The sequence below is a fragment of the Benincasa hispida genome, chromosome 2 (genome assembly GCF_009727055.1).
Source record: "Benincasa hispida cultivar B227 chromosome 2, ASM972705v1, whole genome shotgun sequence".
In the NCBI taxonomy this organism is placed as follows: domain Eukaryota; kingdom Viridiplantae; phylum Streptophyta; class Magnoliopsida; order Cucurbitales; family Cucurbitaceae; genus Benincasa; species Benincasa hispida.
Genome location: NC_052350.1, coordinates 58,923,242 through 58,930,921, shown reverse-complemented (window position 1 = coordinate 58,930,921; position 7,680 = coordinate 58,923,242). Strand labels below are relative to the sequence as shown.

The 7,680-nt window shown below is 41.5% G+C and overlaps 1 non-coding gene across 1 annotated transcript; it reads left to right on the top strand.

Annotated features, from left to right (window-relative positions):
* The first annotated feature begins 5,973 nt into the window (after positions 1 to 5,973).
* LOC120072441 lies at positions 5,974 to 6,080 on the top strand. Its single transcript, XR_005480499.1, has one exon. It is a non-coding gene; the product is annotated as a small nucleolar RNA R71 (small nucleolar RNA).
* Positions 6,081 to 7,680: the final 1,600 nt, after the last annotated feature.

Genomic DNA, 7,680 nt, shown 5'->3' with positions numbered 1-7,680 from the left:
ACACAGCTCTAAAGATCTAAAACTAAGACTAAGCTAAAACTAAGACTAAAAACTGAGAGTTGAGAACTTCGAAACTTCGAACTCTTTCATCTGGTGGGATTTCTTCTATTTATAGACGTCGGTCTTCTCCAACTTGATGATTGGCAACAATAAATTTCATACCCTGGTCAGCCGCCTGACCTCAAAATGCTTTCAGATGCCGCCCACTACAGGTGCTCATGCTTGCAAGTGGTGATTTGACACAAATAGCCTAATCAATGAATCTTCTCTTACATTGAATCCCCCGACACATGCCCATGCGTTAGACTTTGCCTGCGACACTTTTCTTAATCATGCGTTACCCTCTTGTTGAGATCTTGCAATATCATGCGTTAGTGTCGCAGTGTTTTAGCAATAAACATTCTTTTGCATGAGTTTGATAGTGTTCGGTAATTCCATGCGTTTCTTCTAAAAATGATGAGATTTTATCATTAAAGACCATAATTGTTCCAACTTTTGAGCCATGATAACTTGTATTTCTACAAGTTATCACATCCCCAAATTTAAAACAATGCTTGTCCTCAAGCATTCCATAAATATTTCTTTTATTATCTCCCTTGTCTTTAGTGTGCAATGTTCACCCTTCATCATATTCACTTATAAGCTTGAGACTGGAGTTTGGAAAATATAACGCAGGATGATTCTTTTCTAAAAGAAATAATGTTTTATTTTAGGTGCAGTAAGCTTTTCGTCAACAACTCCTTTCGTTTCTCAAAACATTCCCGTTTTTTCTAAACCAGTAATTGCGTTAGATGCTTTTTAAATAGATGTCGGTTAAAAAAGAAAAAGTATAAATTTTCGATTGCCTATGCGTTGTTCCAGGTGTCCCAACTTTCGTTTTGGCTGCCCCATGGGTGTCATGCGAGCATCCAACTACGGGTGAGAGCCCTTCACAACTAAACTCATATCTAGCATTCATGCGTTTCAAGATACAGCTTCTTTAAACAGATAGAGGAGTTTTGGGACGCATTGGTCTAGGAGACTTAACTTTGTTTTGGCTTGCCCTACGGGTGTCATGCGAGCATCCAACTACGCTAAAGTGCCTGTCCAACTTTTTAAACTCATGGCCACTTTGAGGTTTTTCTTTTAGAGTAATGACAGAGGAGTTGTGTTTAAATTTTTCTATTTTGTTTCCTTTGTTTTTTATGTACTGCTATTAATTTCGTCTTAACTCGGATTTCCTCATCCCTAAATTTGGAATGAGCTAATCCTCATTGTTAAAAGAGAGCAAAATTTCGAAAAGGCTTTTGGAATTTTCGAAAAAGGAGTTTTGATTTAAAGCTTGCATGCGTTAGAAAGAAAACATGTAGTCTTTTAGAAAAATTCAGGCTTTTTGATTTTCCTAACGCCTACTCTGTACTTATAAATTTTCATATTGCTAATATAATTTGAGTAAATAATGGACAAGACAGAAAAATAGCTAAAAAACAAAAAAAAAAAAAAAAAAAAGTTATGCTAAGGACAACGCAAGGATAAAAAAATGGATAAAAAATTTCATCATTTTCATTGGATAACTAATGGAATAACAAACAAAGGAAACAATACAAAATATTAACAAATAAAACAAAGTAAAAGTTACCAACACCGAAACTTATTGTGCGTGAGCGTCATCCCTGCGTTCGTCTGCAGGGTCTTCATCCATAAATCGGCAGAGGTTTCCTAAGGTGAGCAGGTAGCGGTGGCAGGGCAAACCATTCCGACCAAGATCTGATTAATATACTGTGTTGTGTAGACAAACTGGTCTTGCATTCTTTCTTGTTTGTTGCCGTAAGTAATTCCCTTAGAAACCCTATTTTGTTTGTTGAAGACTTTCAATAGACGCGGCCAGTGGTCTGAGTTGATCACTAAATGAAAGTTTTCAACTCGTCAATATCAGTGCATTGTTGTGGCAGTGCTAGCTCTTTCATCTTTTCAACTGGGTCTTCAATATTTCCTGCGTTACTTGACCCTAACCCAGTGGTCCAAAAATGACTGGAGGAGGCAACAAAAGTTGGAATTGGAATTAGTAAGGGCGAAGGAAGGGGACTAGGGCATATCTTGATCTACATCGGTAGGCTCATGGTGTTGTTGGATCAAGACTCCATTCTTGCAAGGCCAAAGGTGAGTTTGGGAGAAGGATTTTTAGGTCTGGTCCGCTTCTTCATTTAGTAAAGTGCATGCTCTGCTTCGTAATCTTCATTCTCCAAAGCTTTATCGTTGTGTTCAATCACCCGGACGCGTCTTCTTTTGGGCGCTTTTTGAAGGGTTCGAGGGTCTGGCTTGCCGCATCTTTGCGAGGTTAGAGCAGGCTGGTGCGGCAAACTGTGAAGTAGACGCCTGATCACTGAATATCCATCAACGCACCATCGATTTCCTCATAATCATCCCCCAGAGGGATGCCCCCGCTTCACACAGCGCACAGATCCAGCCAAGGGAAATAAAGTTGTCCTCGTGGTTTGGCTTTAATTGAACTTTGATCTGGTCCCTTATTATCCTCCTACAATCTAGAGGAATGTGTTGCATGAATACAATAAGTGGCCAAGACGCATTCTCTTGATATGTCTCATCATGTGTTTGTAGGCATGATGCTTTTCTTAATCAAATAATACCACAAGTTCACGCTCTGGTTTCAGATTCCTGGAAGCCAAGATTTTTTCTCCACTTCTTGATGTTTACCATTTGCTTCTAGATTTAGCCACTACTCTTAACGCGTCTTCTAATTGGCTTTAGAGTCGGATGGTTCCAAGATGCGTTTACCTTCTGCGTCAGGGTTACTTGTAATATTGAACACTTCATTAATCTTATCAACTGAAAAGCGCACCAAAACGCCATCAACGAACGTCGTACTTTTCTCCGTATCAAACTCACTACTATAAAATTAGCAGACAAGGTTGGGCCAAATTCTTGTATGCCCAACGCATAACTGACCCCAACCCATTGCTTCCATAGTTTCGGTTATATATGCCGGCAATGTGTTGCATTCGGGGAAGAAGCCCTTCTCTGCAAGAATGTCACTAAACTGGCGCTTCCTTCCTTTGGTCTTTTTAGGTAACGCACCAGTTACCTTATGTTTTCCCGCCTCATGTGCTTTGGCTTCCCGCGCCAGCTACCTTAATTCATTTTCCAATTCTCTTTGGAGAGCTGGCTTCCTTCGCCCCTGCCTTGTGGCCTGATATTGTTCCAATTCCTTCTTTAACACTATAGACCTTGAGTAGCTCTCATGCGTTGCACCCTCAGGACTGGATGTGCACTGCTCTTCTTCATCCTCCAAATTAATTTTCTTTTTCTCATCACTCTCTTTTCTTTCGATGGCCCTTCATTCGTGTCAGATTAGCAAGGTTGCGATGCGTCTAGGCCAACTTCCCTTTCTTCATCATCTTCTTCTTCTTCTTCTTCTTCCAACTCAGCTTTAAGCACCATCGCATAGCACTTCGCTTCATCGATTTCAAGTTATACGTTGGTTGGGATAGGACGCATCACTTGTTCCTCTTCTTGGCCTTGATTCAAACTCGCTAAGATTGCTCCGAAAACTTCTTGCTCGTCTTATCGAGCCAATTCCGCGAGTTCTTCGATGTTTCGCTCTGACGCAGGACTATTAGAGCTGAGCCAAGGTGGAGTGATTGATGGGGTGCCGGATGGGGTATGCGGCAACCCTGGAGATGAAATGATAATTGGTGAACGTGGCAGAAGGGGTTGGTTGGCTCCTTCTACTTCAATCGGGAAAATGGAGGCTAAGGGTTGGATGGATAATAGAGGAGGTGGTACACAGCGGGCGATGGTGCGTTGTGGAGATAAGCGAGGATAAGGTCATGCGTCGCACCCACTAGAGTAATATTTGAAATGAACGGTGGTGGGGCGGGCTTGGTGTAGGGTTTCTTGGCAACCACGGAAGAAGAAGGGCGCTGTTTTCTCGGTTTTGTGGGAGTTGGTTTTGCGATGGTTTTGGATTTTTGGTGGGTTTTAGAGGAAGGGTTTGTGGTGGTTTTGATGGGTTTCGACCGAGATGGTCGCTGGGAAGTAGAGGAAGGCCCGTCGTGCGAAGGCTTGGTCAAAATGAGGGTTTTTGAAGTTCAGCGAGGGTTTGGAGGAGGTGACATTGAAGCAAACGAAGATGAGAAGGAGCTTACCAGTGACATGCCTTTGTAGCTCATCAATTGGTTTTGGCTGTCGGATGCTGAAGACATTACTGCTGAAGAATGCGAAGTAACAAGCTTGATCGAGCGGCGATGAAGGCTTCGAGCGCTAGGTTTTTTTTTTTTTTTTTTTTTGAAGAAGGCTTTGAAGACGATGGAAGAAGAGAGAAAATCGAAGGTGCGCTTTTTATAGGTTTGGGGAGAGCAAGTGGTGACGTTAGGTGGCACCTGACATCTGCATTTATTAAGTAGACAAAAGGACGTGCCTAGGGTTTTCAAACAATCGAGTGTCTTGTGTTTTCGAGACGCGTCCCTTCAGTTTAGGCCATGCGTTGGCTTAAGTCCAATGCATCTGTTTTATTCCCATCGTAAGCTTCTTCCGATTGTACACAACCTTTTTTATATATATATTTAAATCAAAATTAAATAAGACTCTTAAACAAGAAAGCAATAACATTCATTAATCAACTTAAAACACAAAGACAAACAACAATGTGTAAACACAAACGCAGTGCTAAAATACATAATGCAAAAGAAATGAAGTTAGAAGAAGCGTCCCTGGAATATGTGTCTATATGAATGCAGGGATGCTTCGACGCAAGCCTCAGTTAGCTTCACGTAATACGAGGGATGACTTTTGTCATTCTACACCATCTTCAAAGTTGGGCTTCACTCTTTGCCCATTTACCTTGAACGTACTTGTGCCATCCTTCCGCGTCAGCTCTACTGCTCCTTTGATATTCCTCGGGGTTTCTGTGCTGCTGGGCAAGACTCCAGGCTGCCGATTCTTTAACTCACTCGCAATCTGCCCCACTTGTATCTCCAGAGTTCTGATGGAAGATGCCTGACTTTTTAGCAATGCGTCGTTCTGGGCGATATACTTCTTTAAGAGGTTTTCAAGCGCTGTCTCTTATACACATCTAGATGTGTATAAGAGACAGGTTCTACACCATCTTCAAAGTAGGGTTTCACTCCTTACCCATTTACCTTGAACGTGCTTGTGCCATCCTCCCACGTCAGCTCTATTGCTCCTTTGTATTCCCTGGGGTTTCCGTGCTGCTGGGAAAGACTCCAGGCTGCCATTCTTCAACTCACTCGCAATCTGCCCCACTTATATCTCCAAAGTTCTGATGGAAGATGCCCAACTTTTTAGCAATGCGCCATTCTGAGCGATATACTCCTTTAAGAGGTTTTCAAGTGGAGATGTTGAACTCGACGCATGACCTCCTCTATTAAAGGGTTGTTGGTGTGGCTGCTGTGTTGGCTGGAATCCAAGCGGCGGTCCTTGCCTCTACTGTTGGTTTACCCCTGAGTGGTGTGGCTCTTGTTGATTACCTGCCCAAGAGAAATTTGGATGGTTCCTCCATCCGGGATATATGTGTTTGAGAATGGGCTATTTTTAATTAAGCATACCAATGGCGGATTTTATGGGCAATCAGAGTAGGAATGGGGATCTCCACAGCCCACACAGCTAACCATGGATTGTACGAATGTTTCTACCTGATTTACCTCTTGCAAGTTTGATGCGTTCCTTAGTGACATATTCTGCAAAAGGTTTGTAATAGTAACCACTTGTGCAGAGAGCGTGGCTATTGTGATAGAGTCAATAGAATTCACATTCTGAGATCGCCTCTTCCTTTCTGCTCTTGCATCATAAGTGTCATCCACCCATTCCATATTATGCTTGGCAATGCAGTCCAATATTTCCTTAGCTTCAGTATAAGATTTGTCCATGATACCACCAGCTGCAGCTGCGTCGACTGCCATTTGAGATGCTCTGTTCAATCCGCCATAGAAAATCTCCATCTAGATGGTTAATGGTAATCCATGATTGGGGCAATTCTTGATTAATCCTTTAAAACGCTCCCATGCGGTGCTCAAGGTTTCAACTTCTTCCTGCTCGAAGTTCATGATCTCTCTCCACCTTCTTGCATTTGTGGTGGGTGGAAAGTATTTCTGCATGAATTTCTCCACCAACTTTTCCCAGGTTGTGATCTCACCAAGCTCCAAAAAACTTACCCATTGCTTTGCGTCGTCACGTAGAGAATATGGGAATAAAGATAGCCTGATAGCTTCTGGGGTGATTCCAAGAATCACAAATGAGTTGCACATCTCCAGGAAACGTTTCATGTGAGTGTGAGGGTCTTCTCCCTGAGCACCCCCAAATTGTCCAACTGTTTGGAGCATTTTTAACATTACAGATTTCGTTTCAAATCTTGTCCCATCTGACATTGGGTATATGACCCCTGGTGATAAATCATATAACCCAGGAGACGCATTCTCCCTCATGGGTCGCGTACTACTGTTTGCCATTATGATAGGATTTTGCGTAGTGTGGGCTAGCTATTGAGCTAAGTTTTGATTCCCTTATTCGTCCGCCATTTGTTGTTCCTAGTTTGTTGTCTGAGCAGTTGTTGCCTTAACTTACGGCGACGATTAGATCGATTTATTCATCGGAAGGTCCTTTCAACTTCAGGGTCATAGACAAGTTCAGGAGTGCTCTCCCTGCTCATAAACGTTTACAAGCTTCAGCTTAGCTCGTAATACTCCCTCAGCTGAAGTGTTCCTACAAAAGATACGAGTAAAATTTCTGGTTAGTTTTGTTGCTGAATTCCCGGCAACGGCGCCAAAAAATTGCTCGTTGATTTCGTGATTCGAGCTTAGAAGTGTATTGTATAAAATAATTGGAAAAATAAGTGTAAATATGAATGATGCGTTGATGCGTTTATTATGCGTTAGTAACACGTTGATGCATTAGTGATGTGCAACAGGACGCATAACACTTCTCTATTGACGTTCAAGTTTTCCTAAATCAAATCTAACTATAAATCCAACTTAGGTTCCTGGTAAGTCCAGGGTCAAACTCAAGGATTCAGATTAAAGCTAACGCAAACCTTGCATTGTAACTGTTGTAGGGATATCCTAAGTGTATGGAGAAATGAGTTATTTACACTAAGCTGTTGTGTGTGTGTGCAAGAAGATACAAAAGGGTCAAGTAGAGAATGATGGGTCCTGTGAAAATGAAGTTTAATACAAGTGATATGCGTCGATCTAAGTTGGATGTATACGAACAAGAATATGATGCAAATGAGATGACTTGTTTATCTCCGTTTATGCGTTAGACTCTATTCGACACTTCTCAATGCGAATATCAATCAATATCTATCTCTAGGATGTATGCTCAAACATAGGATGCAATAAAACACCAGTGCATCTATCTCTAGATATACTAGGCATTCTAACTTGATGCTGGCTTACTTATTCTCTCGAATAGTTTAAGCTAAAGATGCTTTTACCAATTGATTTAGTTGGCTTAAGCGTTCGAAATGGAATTTTGCATGAAGTATAGATGCATCCAACATAAACAAGAAATAAACAATGGTAAAGTATGATAGATCAAATATGTGAATTTATAAAGAAACTGACTGTCTTTACAAAACCAATACTTAATCAAATGAAAAGATAAAAGCGATAAGTAAGATGAAATGGAAGGAGTCAAGCCGCAGAGTACAATCTCTTGTCCTCTTTG